This window comes from Taeniopygia guttata, chromosome 1, assembly GCF_048771995.1.
Source record: "Taeniopygia guttata chromosome 1, bTaeGut7.mat, whole genome shotgun sequence".
Lineage (NCBI taxonomy): Eukaryota > Metazoa > Chordata > Aves > Passeriformes > Estrildidae > Taeniopygia > Taeniopygia guttata.
Window position 1 is genome coordinate 41,815,101 of NC_133024.1, and position 22,331 is coordinate 41,837,431.

Consider the following 22,331-nt stretch of genomic DNA (forward strand, 5'->3'; position numbering starts at 1 on the left):
GAAAGGTTCTGCTTATTGTGCAGAGGACCGAGAGCACCATGCTGCTGAGGATACTTGACTTTAAATTGCTGGGGAGAGATGGTGGCTGAGTCTCACACCTTGGCTACCTGTCCACCTCGTAACTAGGTGGGGGTTATGGCAGGTAATGGTCTGGTTGTAGACAGATGGGGATTGCCTCCAGGTGAATTTCTCAATTTCTCATGCTTTGCTTTATGGGCTGAAGGAGATTTTCAAAAAAACTGCTCAATCAACAGATGGAGGAGAAGAGACTTACCAGAACTGGTTCACATTTTGCCTCCAGTCACAGAAGCTTCTTTTCTGTTTTGGCTTAAAAGTCAGTGACTAAAAGGAACTTAATTTCCTACAGATCAAATGCAGTTAGTCCTAGCTTTTGTAAGTATTACCTCTTCCCACTGAAGGGGCAAATATCTAAACTCTGCATATAATCTCGCATCTCAGAGAGCATATCTACATATTGTGTGACAATAATATGCTTCAGAGCCAGCCACGAGAGAGTGTTGCACAGAGTGCTGCTTGTCATCTCAGGTGCCTTCAGCTCCCTGAGATTTCAGGGGCTGGCATGATGTCAGAATGCAGCTCCCTGCTTTGGTTACTGGCGGAACAACACACCAGAGGGTTGTGCTGCCTCCCAGAGGGACCTGGTAAGGCTGGAGAAAAGAGCAGACAGAACCTCATGATATTTAACAAGGGGAAGTGCAAAGTCTTGCACATGAGCAGGAAGAACCCCAGACACCAACATAGCTGGGGGTAGGATGCCATTTTCCTTCTTTACCGCAAGGGCACATTGCTGGATCGTGTTCAACTTGACCACCATGTCCCCCGGGTCTTTCACTGCAGAGCTGATTTCTAGCCCACTGCCCCTAGCCTGTCCTGGAGCCAGGGCTTATTCCTCCCTAATGGCAGGGCTTGTCATCTCCCTGTATTGAATTTCATGGTGCTTCAGCCCACCCATTTATCCAGCTTCTTCATGTCCCTTTGAATGGCAGCACACCCATCTGGTGCATTAGCCAGACACATTTCTTTCTGATAATGCTTCATTTTTTTACTTTCCAGCTTATTTTCATTATGGTTTTTGGAAAAAAAAAAGTAATCAGTCTCTCCTGCTTTAAGCGTTTTGAAATCAAGTTACAACTTCCATGTTCTGGCATACACTTTCTTTTTTATTTTTTTAAACCATGGATAAGATATGCACTGCTTCCAAATATGTTAAGGTTTGAAATTCTCCAAGATGCTGGACAAATACTGAGTAACTAAGCCTATTATTGCACATGTGGGTTCAAGCCAAGTGCTTTATCAATAGAATTCAGACCTGTTTCAGTATTACAAAAACAAACCCACAAAATACATGGAGAAAAAGATAAAATGAGAACAGCAACAGAAAGAGCTCTTGCTGTGATTTTTTTTTCCCCTCTCTTGTCTTTATGCTTTAAATTTAACTTTATAAATAGCAAAATGACTGAACTGCTAAAAGAAAAATAATTTAACAATGATAAATAAAGGTCAAAAATTTAGGCAAAATCATTTCTTGATGGGATTGGTAACTCTTATCTCATTAACATCCAATGCTTTGTTCCTCTTTATCCACTTTTTGACTACAGGTTCACACATCCCTCCTCAGCTGAACATAACTTTCTTTACTTTCTTTTATTATATATTACCTTTCTAATGATTCTATTAGCATCTTAAGTAATATCTTTACCTTTATCTATAAAGAATGCAGGCAGAGCAAGGTCAGTATTATAAATTTCTTCTTCCTTTCCCTGGATGTAAAGCTTGTTCAGCAAAAATCCCTCTCTTCACCCCATATTTGCACACAAAAATATTTAACAGACCATTAGTTTCATAACATTAATTTCTAATTCATGATACAATATTTTTATTAGAACAGGAGATTTGGAATATATCCTGTGGACGTTACTTTTTCAGTCAATTGGTCATTTGGTCAGCAATTCATTCTTTTGTAGATTCTTCTTTCCCTGTGTAGAAAAAATGCACTTCTTACTACTATATTTAGATACACCGGCAAAATAACCACAGTGACTGCAAAAAGGTTTTAAAGGCCTTTTGTAACCATCTATTTCTAAAATAAAAATATATAACAAATTAATATCTCAAATCAAGGCTGATAAACAGCCTTTGGTTTATTACTCCTTATTCACTAAGAGTAGTTCAGCAAGGCATCTCTGCTGCTAGGGTCCATACATGTATTTAATGAGATCTCCACAATCCTTCTGGCTGCGTCATTATTTTGACCAATTAGTGAATCAATTAATCCCCTCCAATTAATATTCACTGAAACTTCCTCTAGAGTCTCTTTCAAATTACTGTTTGACACTTCTATTTTCTCTTTTTTTTCAAAGTTATCTTTCATTCAGGATCGGTTAAGAAAATATTTCTATATGCTGTGTATAAATTATATATTCAGAGTATCTGAGGGAGTTTTAGGTCTGAATGCCCTTCAGCCAACTTGAACTTAGTTGGTGAAGGCCTGAAATTTTAGTCATGCTCTCTAGCTCTAGATATAAAAGTAGCCTCCTTCAAGTAGTAATTATTTGGTTTTTTCCATTTTCTATGTCCCTAAAAAAGGTTTGACTAGCATAAAGCAACTGTGTTCTATTTAAAGGAAATAGAAGCCAACATATTTACAATCAGAAATATGTCCTTCTGAACAAGCAGTCATTGTGGAGTCACATTCTTCTACCACTTTTGCTTTTATATCCTTGCTAAAAATTCAAGACATGGTCCCATCCCACTATAACAGAGTTTGACATTTATTGCACTGTATGGGGAAAAAAATGAGTCTGAAATTAAATATTCTTTGTTTCTGAAAACAGACAAAAACATAAGGGTTGGCATTTTAAAAGGTTTATGCTTCCCAGATGGAGTTAAGTTCCTTACATATGTTGTATTCTGGTAACAATGTGTCCTACTATTTGTTTTCCTCCAAGTTTCCAATACACTTTTATTCCATCCAGAACAATGCTTCCATTATTCTGTTTAGGCTTCCAGCTTGCATCCAGAAAGTTGTGTATTAACCCTTGAATTTCTTTCTAACCCTATTTGTATATGGAACTTAATTTATTCCATCTATTGAACATTGCTTTGTAGGAATGTCTTTATCTGTCCTATTTTTTCTTTCAGGACTGTAGAATTTTAGTGATTTTATGCACAGTGGATGTGTTCTAGGAAACTCTATGTTATTTTGCACCTGTTTGCTGCCCTCTTTCTTGAAAGGTCCCTCTTGACCTTGACTTAGCAGCAACTTTATCTTCTTCCAGCAAAGCCACAAAGGCAGTCTCTGGAGAAGATTCTTACAAATTGGATTCTCAGTCCCTCTTGCCGCACATGAGCACATCACATGCAATTAAAAAATATTTAAAAATACAAAAATTGTAATGTACATATGGTACATATGTTGAATGCCTTGTCACCAGGTATTACTCCTGCTAAGAGTATACCTGTGCTCTGGAAGTGTTCAGACAAATTCATGAAATATTAACCTTTTGAAGTTTCCTGTACACATGGAAAACATGTCCAGCTCAGGGATTCCCTGAATTACAAATATCTGGGGCTAGTATTATACATATTATGCTGGTGATAGTGTAATAGGAAGTAAACCTTTTTACAAGTAGGAGAACTTTTTCTAAATGTGACAGAGTGCTTTATTTCCCACTTCTAACCTAGGAGACCAATGTGTATCACTCTCAGCATTTCATAGGTAACTCCTGAAGCAGGGAAACAAGGAATGTCAGGGAGAATGAGCAAAAGGAATGAAGCTCTGTGGTTCAGTGGTGGTTGTGTGAGAAGAAAGGCACTCAAATTTGTAGAATCAATGGTAACCCTTTCCCTTAGTGGATATCTTTTTCCACCAATACACAGGGTGAGGGATCCTCGACTTCTCTTCCCCTGTACTCACAATTCTTCAACTCCTTTGCACATCTTATACAGTAAAGGCTCAGGAAGAAACAGTGTCTGTGGATTAGTAGCTGTAACACCATACTTAAGGAAAAAAGAAAATAAAAAACTGCTGTTGAGGTTTATATCTTGTCAGATGCATGAAGTCATTCATTCTGTCTGGAGGCAGACCTCAGCTATATTTAATTCAAGATATTGCCCTCCAGTGTGGTCCAGAGAAGAGAGATAAGTCTGATCATAGGATTCAGAATACGGTCTATGTACAGCATGAACAAACAGAATCAGTCTAAAGAAAAAATAACCTTTAACCATGACCACCATGACCCCTAGGTTCTTCACTGAAGAGCTGATTTCTAGCCAGCTGCCCCTAGCCTGTCCTGGAACCTGGGCTTATTCCTCCCTAAGGGCAGGACTTGACTTCTCCTTGTATTGAACTTCATGGTGCTTAAACTACATAAATGGTTGGCACAAAGAGGAACAAATGTTTTTTCTATAATCACAAGAGACAAGACGTGAAAAAGTAAATTTATATTGCCATGAAGCACTTTTTAGTTAGGAAGTAAGAAATCACTTTTAAGTCTAAATGCAGTTAAATGGTTGAATAATTACATAGGAAGGATAAGGAAGATCCATCAGAATCTTTTGGCTTAACATGATTAAAGTTTACTTTACTTCATGTCTAGCAGCCATGATGCCAAAACCAATGGTATTCAGACAACATTTAATACAACCATGTCAGAAATAACAGTCTTTGTAATAAAATACTTTAAGTGACCTCTTAAGACCTATTTGTAACCTTTTTTTTTTTATTTTTATGGTTCTACTATATGCTGAAGACAGTAAAGCATTCAGGTACAATGATAGGAATGTTATGTAAAATAGATAAGCAGAGTCTGCTTTTGAGAGTATCACAACTGTCTCACAAGTATATCACAATCATTCCACTAAAACACCTATGTATTGGAAACCAGTGGTTTGAATGAAAACAACCAATGCACAGGATTAATCTTTGGCTACTCATATTCTGAATGTTTAAAAAAGGATAAATTATTCTGTCATTTATCTTAAATGTCACAGGAATGCAGTATATGGACTTAAAGACAAAGTTTGGATGATATTATACTGATATTTTATTTTATAATGTGTCCACATTTTGTAGTTGAACCAAGACTTCATCATGCCAGTAGTCCAACACATGCAACAGAAGCTCAGATCCTTATCAGTTCATATTAAAGTGTAAGTATCATCATCACCATCATCACCAATGAGTTTTCTCTTTAAATTGCAGCAAAGTCTGACAGAAATTACCATGCCTAAAAATTATTTTCATATTTCACTCCTTTTTTTTCCTCCAACATTTGTTTTTGTGTTACTAAAATTGGTTCCTTAGTTACTGCAACACCATCCTACATTATCTTTTGTGGTAAAATTACTTTACAGTTTTTGCCATGAAGGAGATGTGCCTAGGCTTGAAGACCACTGCTTCCAGAAAGCAATAAACTAATAAACTTATGTATTGATTTTTCAATATGTCCAAATTTGAAAATTTTAACTGTGTGTAGTCCAGGTTTTTTCCTTTGTATGTTTCCTTTTTCTGATAAGGCTCTTCCCATAACTACAGCCATGTAAGTTAAAAATTATCATTAAAATAAGAGTACAGATGAAATAGAAAGAGTACTATTAAAACTAAAATATATGCTTTGGTCCAGGGAAATGCTAACATTTATGATTTTATCGTATATGCTACTGGAGCTCTATTGACTTACAAAGCAAGTAATTATGCATAAATAAACTTTAAAATTTGCTGCTGTTCCATGTAGCAACAATTGCAACAGAAGCTTTTAAAATATCTATACTGTATGTACCTGAATTATTTGTATCTCTGTGCGTTTATGCAACAAAGAGAGACAAAGAACAAAACGGGGATCTTAATTTTGCTCAACATAAAGATGCTGAGCAAACCAGTGCAAGAGGTAGACAGTTTTGACTATGTCAAGGAGAGGAACCAAGTTCTACTTGAACTTACACATTTGCTCATTCTAGAAGTAAAACACTTGTCTTTTATGTAGAGGGAAAATAAACTTCTTTGGTAGCTATTCAGTTGTCTTTTAAAAATATTCATTCTTCTTTAAGAAAGAATGATGCTATGTGAGTACTATCAACAACACAATATGGAACAGGAAGTAAATGTTTTTTCAGTATCATAGATAAAGAAAATATCTAAGAAGCCTAAATCTCCTCAGTAAGTGTTATGTATAAAAAGTTGCTTAGCACTAGGAAGTATTGAAGACATGGGAGTGAGTTTCAAATATACCATATCTTGTCAGCCTCCACTGTGCCTCCCACAGTCAATGGAAGGATACATGCTGATCATTCTTAAGCAAATTTAGCAGCTGCATGACTTTATTCTCCAAAATTCTTACATTTTATAGGTGAAAATATTCTTTGGATCTGCCCCTCACTGGTATACTTTGTGATATTTTATTGTGTATGAGCATGATTATGGAGGCATTGGCCAGACTGCCTTGCTCTGTGCCCTCCACTACTTACAATCAACTTGTTGGCTTAACATGATTAAAGTTTACTTTACTTCATGTCTAGCAGCCATGATGCCAAAACCAATGGTATTCAGACAAAAATACCTAAGCCCACACCATCTGCTGTCAGCTCTCTGAAGTGAGTTAGAGCTGTAATTGACTTGGGTATTATAGCAGATACATTCTTTGGCTTTTAAAATCACTCTGTTCTAGCTCTGTGCAAACCAGAAGCAAAGTCATTTACAAAAAGCCCTTATCACAAAAATCCACTGTGGGTATTTATTCCTGCTTGAACATATTTGCTGGGGCAGAAATTTTCAATTCCTCCTCATTCTGGAGGCAGTCATTCACTTCATTTCACTTGACTTTATCTTCCTGAGGTGTATGTCCTTGGCTCAGAACACAGGAGCACAGGCTGAGCTGTGTGCCTTCACACTTCATCCATCGAGCGATGACACTGTCTGGTCCTGTTCCACCCCACCTTATTGCTAATGTGCAGGCACAGGCACAGCTTTCCACTTCAAGCTGATAATAAGGTGTATTCACAATTAACATGGCAGCAAGTTCATGTGTTAAGTGTAGGAAAACACCTTGTGATCTTCTCGGAGTGCAAGCAGCTTGGGCATGTATCTGTCAGCCTAATGTTAGAGGGGTCAGCTATAGATCTATGTACTTGTATCTCATTATACTTCTTGAGAATTAAACTTATTTGAGAAATGTACACCTACTGTGGTAATCAAAAGGAGGTGTTTATCTCTCCCTCTTTCTTGTGTGTGATACGGTATTGTCTGTAATTTTATATTCTCAAGAAAGTGGAGCAAATATACATCAGTTATTTTCTTTAATAGAAGAGGAATTTAAACCCAGGAGTGATTTTCCATCTCTAAGTGCATTAGTATAGTTCCTGTTTGGAACCTCAATGAGAGGTTGTTGTCTCTTATTTCAAGGGCAGTATGTTAGAAGGATTCTGGGCTTTTATTGATTGTTGTTGTCACAATTAGCCACCGTAATTGAATTAAGTGGGACCATGTCTTGTTAGGACTTATACATAGGAAAAATATAAGGACAAAACCCAACCAAAAAATCTCACAGTCAAAGGCTGCAAGAGGCTTTTGGATTTTTTTGAGCCGTTTGAGGGAAGGGAGGGAAGCAAAGGCAGAAAAGATGTTATTGCCATGTTGAGTTGCTGTCCTTGGACATTTGTGAAAAGTGCATTTCTGGGAGTGGATTTGGATATGAGTGATTATGACTGATGTCTCAAGAGACTGCATCTATATTATGAAAAAGGTACATTTTAAATAATTTAATTTATATGGCTGGATCATTCAGTAACACAAACATAAAAAATAAAGTTAAACATTCAATCTCATGAAAATGTGCCCTCATAAGTCTTATGCATCTGTTTGAGTCTTTCACCAGGAGATTTCCAGTTATGTGAAAGCTGTGTGCATTTCTGGCCAAGTACCCTCCTGCTGACAGGGAGAGTTTGGAACTTTTAGAGTGTTATCATTAAGAATATTCTTGATATGGACCTCAAAGCAAACTAGAGATTAATTCATTGGGATTATCCACTTTTTTCATAATTAGCAGTTTTTAAGACAGTGTATGACGAAGGGGTTCCATCACAACTCCTGATATTTCATTATGAGGAGTTGAAGAAAATATAGTTACTGATCACAAGTACTAGCTTCAAAGATACACAGAGATTTTTTTCTGACTATTCATGTAAAATGTGCTTCTTTTCAAATTATTAGTAGTCTGATAGGTCCCATTATAATTGTCTGCCCTATTTTTTTTTTAGGTTGGTCTTTCTTTACGTATTGAAAGCACCTTTCAAGCATTTATAGCTTAAAGCACACTGAACTTCAATTACATTGACTCATGTGGCGAAATTTTTGTTTAAAATAGTGACATCCTTTTTATCATGGGGATATTCTGCTCTTTCTTTCTTTCTTTCTTTCTTTCTTTCTTTCTTTCTTTCTTTCTTTCTTTCTTTCTTTCTTTCTTTCCTCCTTTCTTTCTTTCTTTCTTTCTTTCTTTCTCAAGAGCTGGGTGTCATAAACTTAAATAATGCACTTTATTCTAAAGGAATTTAAGTGAAAATGAACTGTTGACATGACTCTTGTTTACAGGAAGGTCTGACTGGTTGAATTTAAAGCTGTATTTTATTTACATGGTGAACAGCAGGTTCATCCACTAATTTTATATCTATAAAATAAATCAGGCAATAATAAATACAGTAGGAAGTATTGTATGTATTGTAAATTTTTGCCTTAAATCTAGCAATGTAATCCATCTTTCCTTACCAAGAGAAGTTATAATGTAAAGAACCTAAATAGTTAATGTTTGAAACATATCCATTTGAACTCTCAGAAATCAGCCCAAAGCTCCTGCAGGAGTTTGAAGGAGCAATAAAATGCTATCTACATAGAGGATGTTTTTCCACATTTTCAGCCTTGGCAAATATTACAAGCAAAGCTAGCATATACATGTGGGAATGTGTGTGTTTGAAGACATGTAGGGTTTTGTGGGCTGATCTATTCCTCCAATTTTTAAGAAGCTGGTAAAAATAAGTGTAAAATGTCACAGAGAAAGTCAGTTTTATGACTTTCTATGATTCACTGCAATATACACACTGCAAAATACAGTGGGCTGGCAGCTGAGCAAAGGAATAAATAAGGAATACTGTATTGCAGGTGTTATATCTGTATACTTAAACACATTAGAATGATCCTTTCTTAATTTTCTTCTCTCTATTTTTTTTTTCCCTACTGGCTACCTAGCTGCTCTGAGAGAAGACAGGCAGCAATGTCATTCAAAGAAAATGAGTAAGCAAGTGCAGAAATGCCAACACTGTAAAAATCAGTAGTGGGCCAAGAAAACAAGCAGTGGAGATTATGGGAAATGCAAGCACAGCGATCCCAAGGCCTTGAGTATACAAGTTCAGAGATAGAAATGGATACAGTGTTTGACCCTAAGAACTTGGAGAAGGCTTGAAGTTTTAGAATAGAATAGTGAAACAGACATGAAATAAGAATAAGGATTTGTAGTTTAAGCAGAAATATGTTTTAAGCAAGAGAAATATAAGCATGTAAGTAAATAAGTATGTTAAGCAAGATAGTAGAATATTTTAAGGTTTAACAATAGAACTTGTTGTAGAATTGATAAAAAAAAGAAGAGTAATATGCTTGGATAGAAAAAGATGCATTGAGGCAAATTGTGTAAAAGGTAGCAATTAACAATTGGTTACGATGATGTTAGCAAGCTTTGTGGAAGTAGATGATTGGATAAGAAATTTATAAAAGACATTGTAAGTAGAATTATAGTGGCTTCTGAGGCAAGGCTTCGGATGCAAGGCTTCTAATGTGGTGTTTTTAGATGTAACAATCTTATAGTCTCACCCTTCCATGAGACTGATTTTTTAATAAACTTTTAAACACCTCCTCGGTCAACCCTGTCTTTCTGCATCCCAAACAGGAGATATTTTGATGAAATTATGGGTTTTTTCTACTCACCCACCACATCACCATGTGCTTTGGAAGGAAGACAAGCAGTAGTTTTGTGTCTTAGTGTTAGTGCTCTGTCTGAATGCACGCACAGAGCAACATTTTTGCAATCGTTTTTGGATGCATGTTACCTTAGTCACTCACTTCTAAACCTGCTCAGTACTTTTAGTGTTACTGACTCCTTTCTTTAAAGCAGTGTGGCATGCACAGTTGAATAAAGGCCATAATTTCTCTTTGAAAACTCACTGGCATGAATGAAGCTAATGATTTTAGTTTGGCACTTAAGCTACAAGGTAAAAGAAATTAAGCTTTTCATCCAATATTTGATGGCTTTGCATTTCAGATATTAATCTATTTTATGCTAAGGAGTTAGACAATTTTTTGGTGTAATGAAAAATTTCAAGGATCATCTAAAAATTTCTGAAATAACTATGCACAGTTTGTTTAGATCTCACATATAATTGTGCTGACTGTGCAACTCACATAACTGGCATCACATGATATCCGCTCCTGGGTCTGGATCATATAGCCTTAGAAATCAGAAAACTTAGAAACTTTCTTATTTCTTATAAAACTTGTAATTCGTGTCAGTTTTAAAAGTTACCCCCAAAAATATTCTCTCCTTCACAGGAGGCATAAAGAGTACAGTGTTCCAGTTCTTCTGTTCCCCTGGATCCTTGGGTCATGACATCTCTATTTCACTGGTGTCTCTATTAAAGTCTCTTTAGTGTGCCTCCTGCAGTGTTGTTAGTAGACCTTGACATTATTACAATGAATATCATCCCCCAGTTCCCTTACATGGGCTTCATTCCTGAGGTGAGCAAATTTCCCTTCATGTTTCAGCTGTGCTTGTATAAGTCACTGTCTTGTTGTCAACCTTGGGTTTTGGTCAGGCTTTGAAGACGTGTGTGAAATACAGACCAGGAGAAAGCACTGGCAGAGGAAAAGCTACAAAAAGAGCAGGGATGTCTATGGAGGCATGAAGGGAGAGTCTGAGCCAAAAGTAATTATTCCTACCAAGTATAAGAACCCAAACAAGTAACTTCTTCCTATTGAGCTTCTCAGACAGCTGCTGCTGGGAAGCTGATGCTCCAGATCTAGAAATTGCTTGGAAGAAGCAGAAAGCAGGCTGAGCAGCAGCACTGAGGAGTGAGGAGCTATGACCAAATCAATATACAGAAAGAAAGAAACTTCTGAGATTAATCTGGAATGAGGGGCGTATCCTCACTATGCTACTCCTGGTCTTGATGATGAATCTCCTCAGCAGAAAGCTGAGAAACATATTATGAACACATATTCCTTTCTCCTCCTTTTTTTATCCACCTTGCCATAATGTATTTCTCAGATGGCCTGCTCCCTTCCAAGACTATCCCTCTCTAAAAGAAGATTGAAGAAATCCTGACTGGTTTTTGGGAACAGCTTTGGTATCATCAGTTAGAAGTCAGCACAACTCAGCCAATTTTACAGTCAGAAGGTGTTGAAAAATGGGTAAAATGAAAGAACTGGCAGCTTTCATGAAATTCTTCCGAAAACATAAATCAGGCCCGTCTGTTCACTGTGAGCAGTTAAATCCACTTCACTATACAAAGAAAGATGAAGCAATGTTCTGGTGGGCAAAGAAAAATCTGTTGTATAGACACTTTGCATTCACCTCAGTTTATCCAGAAACAGAATGGTCTTTTCCCCCATGAGCTGGCACTGTGTTCACCTATGCTCTTGAAGCATTCCAAAACCATCTGGTTCCTGCTCCCACAGTTCAAGTGACAGCGTTAGTCCCAGACCACCACTGTAAGAGCAAATTGAAGGCAGTGAGCTGAAGCCTGTTTGAACTGGACCTGCCCCTGCTGCACACATGCCTGTCAGCACAGCTGGACTTTTCTCCTGCTGAGACAACTTTCCTGACAGCCATCAGAGTAGAACCATCAGCCAATCTGGGTTTGAGCTCAGACCATATGTAATAATAGTGCAGACACAACACTCCAACAGGCAGACCTGCAGAGAACCCCTATGCAATTCTTCTACCCAGGAAGTCCTGAGCTAGAGTTCTTTCAGTTATAGAACCATAGAATCTTTTCGTTTTGAAAGCATCTTTAAGATCAAGTCCAACTATTAATCCAGCACTGCCGAGTCTGACACTAATACATGTCCCTAAGTGCCATATCCACATGCCTTTTAAATACCTCCATTGATGGTGAGTCCATCACTTCCCTGTGCAGCCTGCTCCAATGCCTGTCACTGCTTCAGTGAAGAACTTTTTATAATATCCAATCTAAATATTCCCTGGCACAACTTGAAGCGATTTCCTCTTCTATCACTTTTTGCTTGGGAGAAGAGACCTATGGTAAGTCAAAACTAGTTAGGCTCAAAATGGTTCAACCCTTTTCAAATTTTTTTTAAATATAAGGTGGTAAAGAGATCAAAGCAGAGATAAGAACTTAGCCAAAAACATTCTTATTTGGGGGCAAAAGCCCCAGATGAATACACATGACCAAAGACTGGATGGAAGGTTGTAAGTCGTAAAAGGGTTTCATGTGAAAATGGAAGCATAAAGCTATTGTGACCCTCTAGAAAGGGTTTATAGTGTTTGACTTTTTACAATTCGGGATCAGAATTTAATCTGGTGAAGACAGAACTGTCTTGAAAAAGGTATTTTTTCTTCAAGCCATTTTTGTGAGTTACATAATGTTAACCAGAGGGGAAACAAAAAAAGAATCCCACTTTGTAATGGATTCATGCTTAATTTATGCTGTTACTTTAACACATATCATTCAGGTGAAGCACTGTCAGCTGCAATGATGTGTCCATATAAAATAATAGTCTGAACTTTTTGTGAGTGAGTCAGTTGCTCTGTTTGCTTGGCTACCATATGGGGAAAAAGAAGGCAGATCATTAAGTCATTATTTTCAAAAGGTTCTTAATTACATTTAGTGCTGGAGAGAGGACTTTTTTTTTTTTAATGGATAATAACACAAAGAAAATGCACAGTAACAAAAAGAAAAAAGGTGACTCTCAGCTCTCTGTTCCGAGGCAGAAACTTCTGAATATCCCACATTTACAGGGAAGCTCACATATAATTTAATAATTCATTCATTTTGATCATCTGTATGATTTCTGTGGCATGAGAGGTAGTGGCATGTTTCCAGCATCTTCCTAAACAAATCCTGAAAATATAAGTCTGCAAATGAATATGCCAAGTAGAGATTTTAGAGGCACAAACACAGCAGATGTTCAGTTCTCAATATTTTTTCTTTTTCATTTCACAATTAGTTCCTTTAGCAGTGTTAGAATTTACATGTAGATAATTTTATTTTTATGGAAGTTTGCTAAGCAGATTTAATTGCAATAATTGCAAAAGGGATGAAACTGAAGCAGGTTACCCTGAAAGATTGTAGGTGCCTCATCCCTGGAAGCATTCAATGCCGTGTGGTACAGGGCCCTAAGCAACCTGATCTTGTTAAAAATGTCCTTACACATTGTAGGGGCTCTTGGGCTAGATGTCCCTTAAAGTTCCCTTCTAACCCAAACAAGTCTATTATTTTGCGATTCTATGAAATTTCTGAAGGTATAATTCTTATCCCTGCTGTGCTGTGTTAAGCACAAGTGGAAATATTTTTCTCATAGTCTGTACTGTAAAAACAGAATACAACCTTGCAAGTAGAAGGAAAGATAGGCAAGCTGGTTTACACATTCTGTATATTAATATCGTAGCTATCTTCAAGCAAGACATTAGGTCTAGCACTATTGGGAGACAGTGTTTAAAGTGGGAAGATATATATCAAGCACTATAGCAAAAATACCTGTTAAAGTTTTCAATCTTCCAATCATGTAAGTGTATTAAAGTAGGCAAATTCTTATTACCAAATTAACTTATATCTGAATAGCAGTATATGTCCTGACACATGATTTTTATTTATGTAATTTTAAAGATTTTTAATCAAAACATTCTTGCCAGTGTACTTATAGGCTGCAAAAAAACCCCATGTTTGTGCAAAAATTCTTCCTGAAATACAGGACTATGTTCCACATAAAGCACTATGTCAGGTAGCCTGAAATATCTGTGTTGAAATACAGCTTATATAAACCAAGATGAAAGCACATTAAGTGTTTTATGTTTTGTGGATGCCAGTATAGTTTTCAACTGCATTTTCCAGACAAAAAGGAGTCAGAGGAGCCGCATGCGCCTGTCTGCCACTTCTGCTCACACAGTGGGTGGCGATCTCTCTGCTGCATTACAGCATGGTGTCCAAATGGATACGAGCCTAATAAGAGCTGGTAATTAAACATGATTAATCAGACACATGACTCTCCACTCTGGCCTCTGTGAAACTATAAACATGCTGATGTTCTCTTCTGCATTATAACTGGGTCCTTGTGAAAATTCAGCTGTTTGGGTTTTGTTGGCGTGGCAGTTCCCACAGCCAAAATTGTTATGAGGCTTGTGCCTGTCATTCTTTGTGCTGCCCAGATATCAAGGCACCCCGAGGCAGACCCCCAAAAGAGGAAATCCAACAGATTTACAATAATTTACACTTTGGCCACACAGATGCTTGCAATACTTTAAGTGCAATGTACACAGCACATCCCATCCTTGACAAAGAAAATATGCTTTCATTTGACATATTATAGGGTAATTGAGCTTTTTATGACTTTCAAGTAGCCCAGATAGCAATATTTATATTGAGGTTTAACTGCTTCCTTCACTTGAACTACATTAATTAGGGGTAACTTAAGTCCCTATGAATAAGTTAGGAGTATATGGTATAGATATCACCAGAATACTGGAAGGCAAAGTCAGGACTTGGATGGCCAAAGGAGCAAACACAGAATGGAGAATTGGAGATAGACTCCACTGGGACTGGTCAAACCTCAGAGAGATTTCAGAAGAATGAAGTCTTGAATCACCAACAAGAGAAAAATGTTGTCACAGTGACTCCTAAAATGATTAATGCTGCTACAGAAAAAAGCTTCACTAGAATTAAGCCTCATAAAAAATGTTCTCTGCAGCTATATGGTATTGCAAATCACTTGTAGCAAATACTTATTTTTCAGTGTGGAACACCATTAGGCTACACTGCAATTACATATTTGTCTATATAGACATGAAAATATAAAGTAATACATTCTTTCCTCAAGAGATTGTTCTCTTGAAATCTGATGACTGAAGTCTTGTAATTCAGATACTCAAACCAGGCTGCACAGTGAACAGCAACTGTGAAAATTCCTATCATGGTCAACCCTGTGCAACAACATGGAAATAAGTGCTGCATCATGTTTCCGGGTGGAGGATTTGATTAAATATTTCAATAGCATTTTTCCTATATCTTTATCATTTTTAAACTTACAGTCCTCAGTCCAATCCACACATACCTGAAAAGGTCACACCTTAGTTTGTTGAGAATGAGATCTGAGAGTACTTCAGGACCTAAAGAATGTGCATTGGGATAATTTTGCCCTGAAGCTGACTGGGGGACTACTCGTGCACCCCAGTGTTGCTACAGCTCATGAAATGAGCCTTACTGAGCCACTGGCCTCTTATTCATCAAATCCTGAAAGGGCAGGAAATCTGGCAAATCTGCACAGAAGGTAATAGTAAATAAAGTCATAGTTGTCTTTGAGCCCCAATGGGGAAAAAGAAATCCTGGTGTACAAGCCAAAGGATTATGGAGGGAAATTTGGTAAAGGAAGTATGAGCAATATTAAGTTCTTTCACATATACTGAATTATATTCATATTATATTGACATATTTTTATATAACATGTTTTATATATATCAAGCTAGACATAATTTTGTCTTCCTTATTTTAATTATTTTGACTAAGAGTAGTGGGGGGATTTTGGTGGGTGGAGAGAAAGAAAGGTGCCAATTTTTCCATAGCTTAAGAAGTTTGTTCTGGAATTTTGTATCTTGTACTATAGTCATATACATAAGGCTATTGCAGACTTGGAGAAAGTTTAAACTTTTTATATGTATAAATATCTATATCTATGTGGGTATAAATTTGTATATATGTATAAAGTTACAAATGATATGTAAAGAGGTATATTTCAATATGTAATTTTACATTTAAATAGCATAATTTCTTTGCATACAGATCTATCGAGAGGTAGATAATAGATGAGAAAAAGAGAGAGATACAGAGATACATATTTATCTAGTTTAAAATTCCATACTCATAGTCTTTAAAATACCTTGTAAAATTAAGGCAAGTTGTTTTTAGGATAGCTATAGGACCAGTGTATAGACAAAAGCAACATTTCCTTCCTGACGCTTTTCAAAATTTGTCTTCAAATCTCTTGCACCAATCACACTTAGAAGAAAATCTTAACACATATCAAAACATAAAGTAACTAAAATACTTTATGTTTATACTTTATATTTAAGGGACTTGCTTTCTAGGTGCAGTGTGCTTCCAAGCCAAAAGAATATTTCCACTAGCATAAGCCAGAAGGCATTCTCTGATCCTTAGTCCAGGGTACTCTGCATTATCTATGGAACAGCAGCTATATCTCACTGAAGGGATTACTAACATTAATATAAGCCAGATGCTTCTATTTTCTTTCCTTGCAGTGGCATAGATTTTAACTGAATACCTTCAGCATATGTAGAATCAATTTATTTTGCCACTTTCCATGAATACTATGCATTCTTATTTTTCAAAAGGGGAAAAAATCCTCAACAGGAAAAAACTGATGGTTTGTTTGACTACAGATATGAGTTTTCTACTTTTAGCTAGACATGGAAAGTAACACCTAATCATGGAGTAATTTTCATCTCTGTTTTCCCTTTATGCACATTTGCATAAAGGTTCAAGTCTTCTCAAAATTTCCGAGAAGCACTATGAAAATTTGAACTAGAGAAGAGAAGAACACTCCTAGTATTTCCCTTTTTTTTTTTTTCCTACAAAACTCCAAGTTGTCCAAAAGTTATTCTTTATATTAAAACAGGATGTACAAAAGCACTATTTCGGGGTGGAGGGAGGAAGTGTTTAAGCAACACCAAAAATATCTTTAAGAAGAGGTTTTGATGGATAACCAGACTGTTTATTTGTTTCATTTGTTGTGTCAGTACTGGGCAGCTTCTGGACAGTATGATTTGAGTGAGTTTGCAAGTTAAAAACCAAACATGTCAATGTTTCTTGTCCTTCCATGTCTTCAGATTTTATAGGACTCCAAGTGGAGTCTGATCTTGTAGACTTAATTTAATTAATTGGACGTGCTTTGAAAGAGGGACGTAGACCTGCTCATCAATAAGTTATGCATTACCTAAGAATAAAATTGTCTGTTGTGTCACATCAAGCTCAAGAAGCTCCAGTTCATTATTAACCACTGGTGCTATGTAAGAGGGACCAATGGGAAAACAAAGAGATGAGGCTGCAAAGAAGCCAGTGATGCAAACAGGAAGCTGGAAAGATCCATAGCTTTTTGAAGGTTGAAGCCTCCAATTAATTTACCTGTCAAGGAAGGGACTTCTTACCAGCAGGAAAGTCTGTGAGCTCTAGCATTGTCAAAATTTTTATTCTTATTCTCACCCTGTGTGTGCAAGTGCACTTCTTACCTTTGCTCTCATTACATAACATAGAGGATGTTTCTTTCATAATCGCCTATTCTGATAAAAGCTGGAGGCCTCCTCAGTTTAGTGGAAACTTTCTAGGTTTTTCAAAAGATTAAATAATTTTTGAGGAAGAGTAATTAGATGAGCTTTGCCTGTATTTTAAGGAAAGGAGAGAGATAAAAGAAGTGGATTCCCACCAGCTGATACCAATGGATCACACACTAAAGGGTCAGTTAGAATCATTAAGTTTGGAACAAACTTCTAAGGTCACCAGGGTGATTCCATTTTTTCCCTGGGCAGTGTATTCCAATGCTTGACCATCTCTTCGGTGAAGGAATTTTTCTTAATATATGGTCTAAACCGTCTCCGCTGAAACTTGAGGCTACCCCTTCAACCTGAGGTTAACAAATGTCAAAAGCAGCAGCCCCTGGGACAAGGAAATATGCTTTTCTATACATGCAGCACACATCAAAGGAGTGGCCCTAAGTACAAACCAAGTGCTGTACAAATCTGTGAATGATGAAAGCATGAGCAGAGCTTCTGTAAGGAAGGAGCAATCACTGCACACAGTCTGTTGTCATTCAGCCCATTGGACATTCCTACAAAACACATTTCGATACTGTTGCAGCAGAGAATGCAGATTCTGAAAGCTGGAAGGACTACTATCTTATGGAAAATAATAATTTTAAAAAGGAGTTATTTTGAGCTGCATGATGAAGTGGTAATATGGTTAAATGCAGTCCTGGGATTTATAAATTCAAACACATTATAAAGACCCTATTAAAGGTCTTTATAGAATGAGAGACAAAGAATAGCAGGAAACAATTGCTATAAATTGGAATACAACCAGATAAAGTCAAAGCAGAAATTAGTAGTATACTTTTAATAGTGAGGTTGATTAACAACTAGAATAAAGTAGTTGAGTCTTATGTTGGCAAAACTTCTATAGCTGCAGGGAAACCTTTTTCTGGGATTAAGTTGTAATTCAATCAAAATTAATTGTTAGATGGAATTGGTAGTGCCTTTTGCAGTGGCTGCATGTCTGTGTGAGTAAAGATGATCCTACTCTTGCTGCAGTTCATTTCAAGGTGTTTTCATGATTTTCTGAGTAGAAAAGCAATTTCTCTGCTTCTCTCCACAACGTAAATCACTGACATGAAGAATACAGTGGCAGAGCTCTGGCCTTATTAAATAAACATGGAACTCAGAAGGTGTTTCCAAAAAAATGCCATAGAAAAATGGGATCTTTAATGCACTCAGTAATGTAGAGGACCGTCATAAAGGACAGAAGTGCAGCTGAAAAAGGCAAAATGGCAGCAGATTACAGTGTGTGAAGTAAACCAAAATCTGGGTACAAGCCAGAGAGTTTCTATTTCTAAAACATTACGAGGATGTCCTCAGGATTAATATGGATAACTTAAGGCATCAGCCTCCCACACTAACAGGGAACATTTTTTGAATTTCAGAGAATGGAAAGGAAATTACACCATGATTTCAAGGAACACTCTGCATGGGTTGTTGGTGAAGGTGTAGGCCAGTGGGATGCTAAAGGAATGGCCTCTGTACAGAGGCATCAGAGCCGCAAACATTCCTCCATGGCCCTGCCCACAAGGGAGTAGGGGAAGAGCCCACAATGGAGTAGGAAAAGGAGCAGAAGAGAGGATCAATTATGGACTGATCACATACCCATCCCAATCCCTCTTCCCACTGGAATAGGAGGTAAAGTCAGGAGTAAAGAAGTGAAGTCGAGCACTGACTACAGCTTGAAAACATGTTTATTGCAGCTGCAATGCTCTGGGTGTGTGTGCCTGTGTGTCTGTGTGTTGATTTCAAAAACAGGCTAAGCCACTTGTATATTTTATTCTCTGCAACCAATAATAATTTTTGTTTTAGAAAGTGACTGAAGATTACATCTCTACCAACCATAAAAAAATCAGGCTGGCAAAAAGTCATAGGACCAAAATCAGGGATAGGTGGAACCTTCTCAAACTGTTTGAACACGATCTATGCATTCATCCTTAGGATTTGCTAATAATGACAGTTAAAAAAAACTTGCCTGAATTGTATTAATTTAACTATTTCTTGCACTGTTCAACATCATCTGTGAAATATATGCATTCAATACTTGGCAGACAGGACAAATAAAAAACATGAATAGGGACAAAATTGTTATTGGTAAAGTGCTAAGAATTACTCTACTAAAATGCATCTAAGTACACTCAGAAAACCAAAACTGAGAAGACCTTAAACTAAAGAGCCTATATTCCTACATGTCTAAACTCTCTTCCTCATGGCAAAGAGTCCACACTTATGTATATGCAACCCAAAATATCATTCTTTAAAGTCTCGCTTCCAAATATTTTCCTTTCTAGGAAATGCATAATTTTCCCTGCCTTAACTAGAAACTTCTAGTGGTTTAAATTTTGTTTTATTTTTTTCTTTTTCCCTTGTAAAAACATTGATGTCTGATCATCGAATACCAGTATTCTTCAGACATTCCCTTATGGACTTTTTTCTTGTCATGTCCTGTTGTGCTTGATAAAGATATCACACAAATCAATAAATGCACATGAGAAATAAGTTTAATTAATGTAATAAAAGGGAAACCACAGAAAAGAAAGTAAATGTAAAGGAAAAGAAAAACTAAAGTAATGATGGAGGACTTCAGTAGCTTGTATGATGAGCCTATAGTTTATGTACAAACTTAATGAACATCTGAGAGCAGAGCTTCACTTTAGCCCCAAAATCTCTGGAATACCAATACATCAATGTGTAGCGTTTACAATCCAAGAGATTCTTTGGCTTGAGATTTCTTGCAACATCTGACTAATCCAAACTTTTCTCCTCTTGGGATTTCAAACGAGTCATTAGGAGAAAATTGCAGTAGCTCTACATTGTAAGGGAATCATCTCATCAGTCCAGACTCTTCATAATATCTTCTACTAAGCTCATTTGTTTGGGTAATAAACTGAGGAAAGAGGATATTTGACCAGGTCAATAGAAATTAATTTAAATTAAACTATCTCTGCAATCCATTGGCTGTCCTTAGGTGAATTGCAATAAATTATGGTAGGGCAATTATATTCTGTTATTTTACCAGATGTCTCCATTTCTCTGAAATACTGTTTTGCTCAGTTTCGTAATCTGTGGTTCCCTAAATAAACCAAGAAGGACCAATGTCGCTAACCAGTCTTTCTTCATTATTGGAAGAATTATTCCCATGTCACACTCTATATCAGCTACTATATTTCTTGTGGCAAGTTGGTTTTTTTATGCAGCAATGATAATAATTTTATTCAACTGTAAAAGATCTGACCGTAACTGCAAAAATATTATTTGGCACAGTACATATAAAAAAGCTTGAAAGCAGGTGATTTGCAGTAATTGGTGTGCTTTTTCTGCTCTTACTTAGGGAGGCTGATGGAAGAGTACTGAGTATCTTTGAAGTAAAGGCAGTATCAGGACTGCCGCTGTGACCTGGTCCATGTCATCACTTCAGTCATTTCCCATAAATCTTTAAGTGATACAAGCAGCAGAAACACACTTCCCATTACAGATCAGAGAATGGACCCATTATTCACAAGTCAGAATCAGTGTTAGCAGATGAAATGACACCAGTGTAAAAACATCACACAGGAAAAACTATTTTGAACATTCTTAACGTGGCATAGTCTGACTTAAGCAAAGAAGCTTTGAAGTAATCAAGAAAAATGGGAGAAGGAAGGTAGTAAAGGGTCCTGTGATGCCTTCATTTTCCTTTCCCCTGAATCACTGACAATTTTATGTGCTGATTTTGAGAGACTGTATGCCAAGAATATTCATCCCCATATCATGAAATTTCAGAGCACTCAATAAGGGAGGAGTGCTGCAGTGTATCCTCCTTTGGATCCCTTTTCTTTCTTCTAATAAGTGAGCCATGGCTTGGGCTTGGGGTTTTTTTTTCCTCCCCCTCTTTTTTCCTTTTTTTCACTTTCATCTTTTTCTTTTTTCTTTTTCTTTTTTCTTTTTCTTTTTCTTTTTCTTTTTCTTTTTCTTTTTCTTTTTCTTTTTCTTTTTCTTTTTCTTTTTCTTTTTCTTTTTCTTTTTCTTTTTCTTTTTCTTTTTCTTTTTCTTTTTCTTTTTCTTTTTCTTTTTCTTTTTCTTTTTCTTTTTCTTTTTCTTTTTCTTTTTCTTTTTCTGTTTTTCATATTCCACTCCCAAGCTTGAAGATGGTAGCCTGCATAAGATGCATTGGAATTTTCTCCTGCAATGAGGTTTAAGAAACTCCTTGTTCTTGCTTAGTAAATTTTTGAAAGCAAGTTTTTGCTTAAATAGCCAGTAAATAAGTGGTCTCTGAGAAGCTTGTTTTGACAAATTAAAGCTTCTGGGGGTAGAGGCCAGATGTTATCAAACTTTTAAATACTATGAACATAAAATCATTGTTTCCATGAAAACTTTAAACAGGGAAGAGATATCCTGTTCTCAGAAATCAGGCATCAGCTCTTTCATAGAACTGATGATGAAGTTAAGTTTGCTTTATTTTTTGTGCTCAGGAAATAGAAATCACTTCCCCACAACTCTCTTTATTTCTGGATGGCTGAGTTTGTCCAAACATGTAGCAACTAACCTACATGTTCGTGAAGGAACTAAGGAACTAAGAACTAAGGAAGGAACTAGGAACTAAGAAAGAGCTTAACAAAAAATATTTCTGCACTTACCTATACCTATTAACCTTGCGAACACTGTTAGGAAAACAAACAGGCTCTTCCCATTAGGACATGGAAATTGTTGTTACTGTTAATACCTCCTACTTGTATGTTT

At 36.7% G+C, this 22,331-nt stretch overlaps 1 long non-coding RNA gene across 4 annotated transcripts in view; it reads left to right on the forward strand.

Annotated features, from left to right (window-relative positions):
• LOC115494715 (uncharacterized) overlaps positions 1-22,331 on the forward strand; it is a 155,579-nt gene that overhangs the window by 46,590 nt on the left and 86,658 nt on the right. The window lies entirely within an intron of this gene.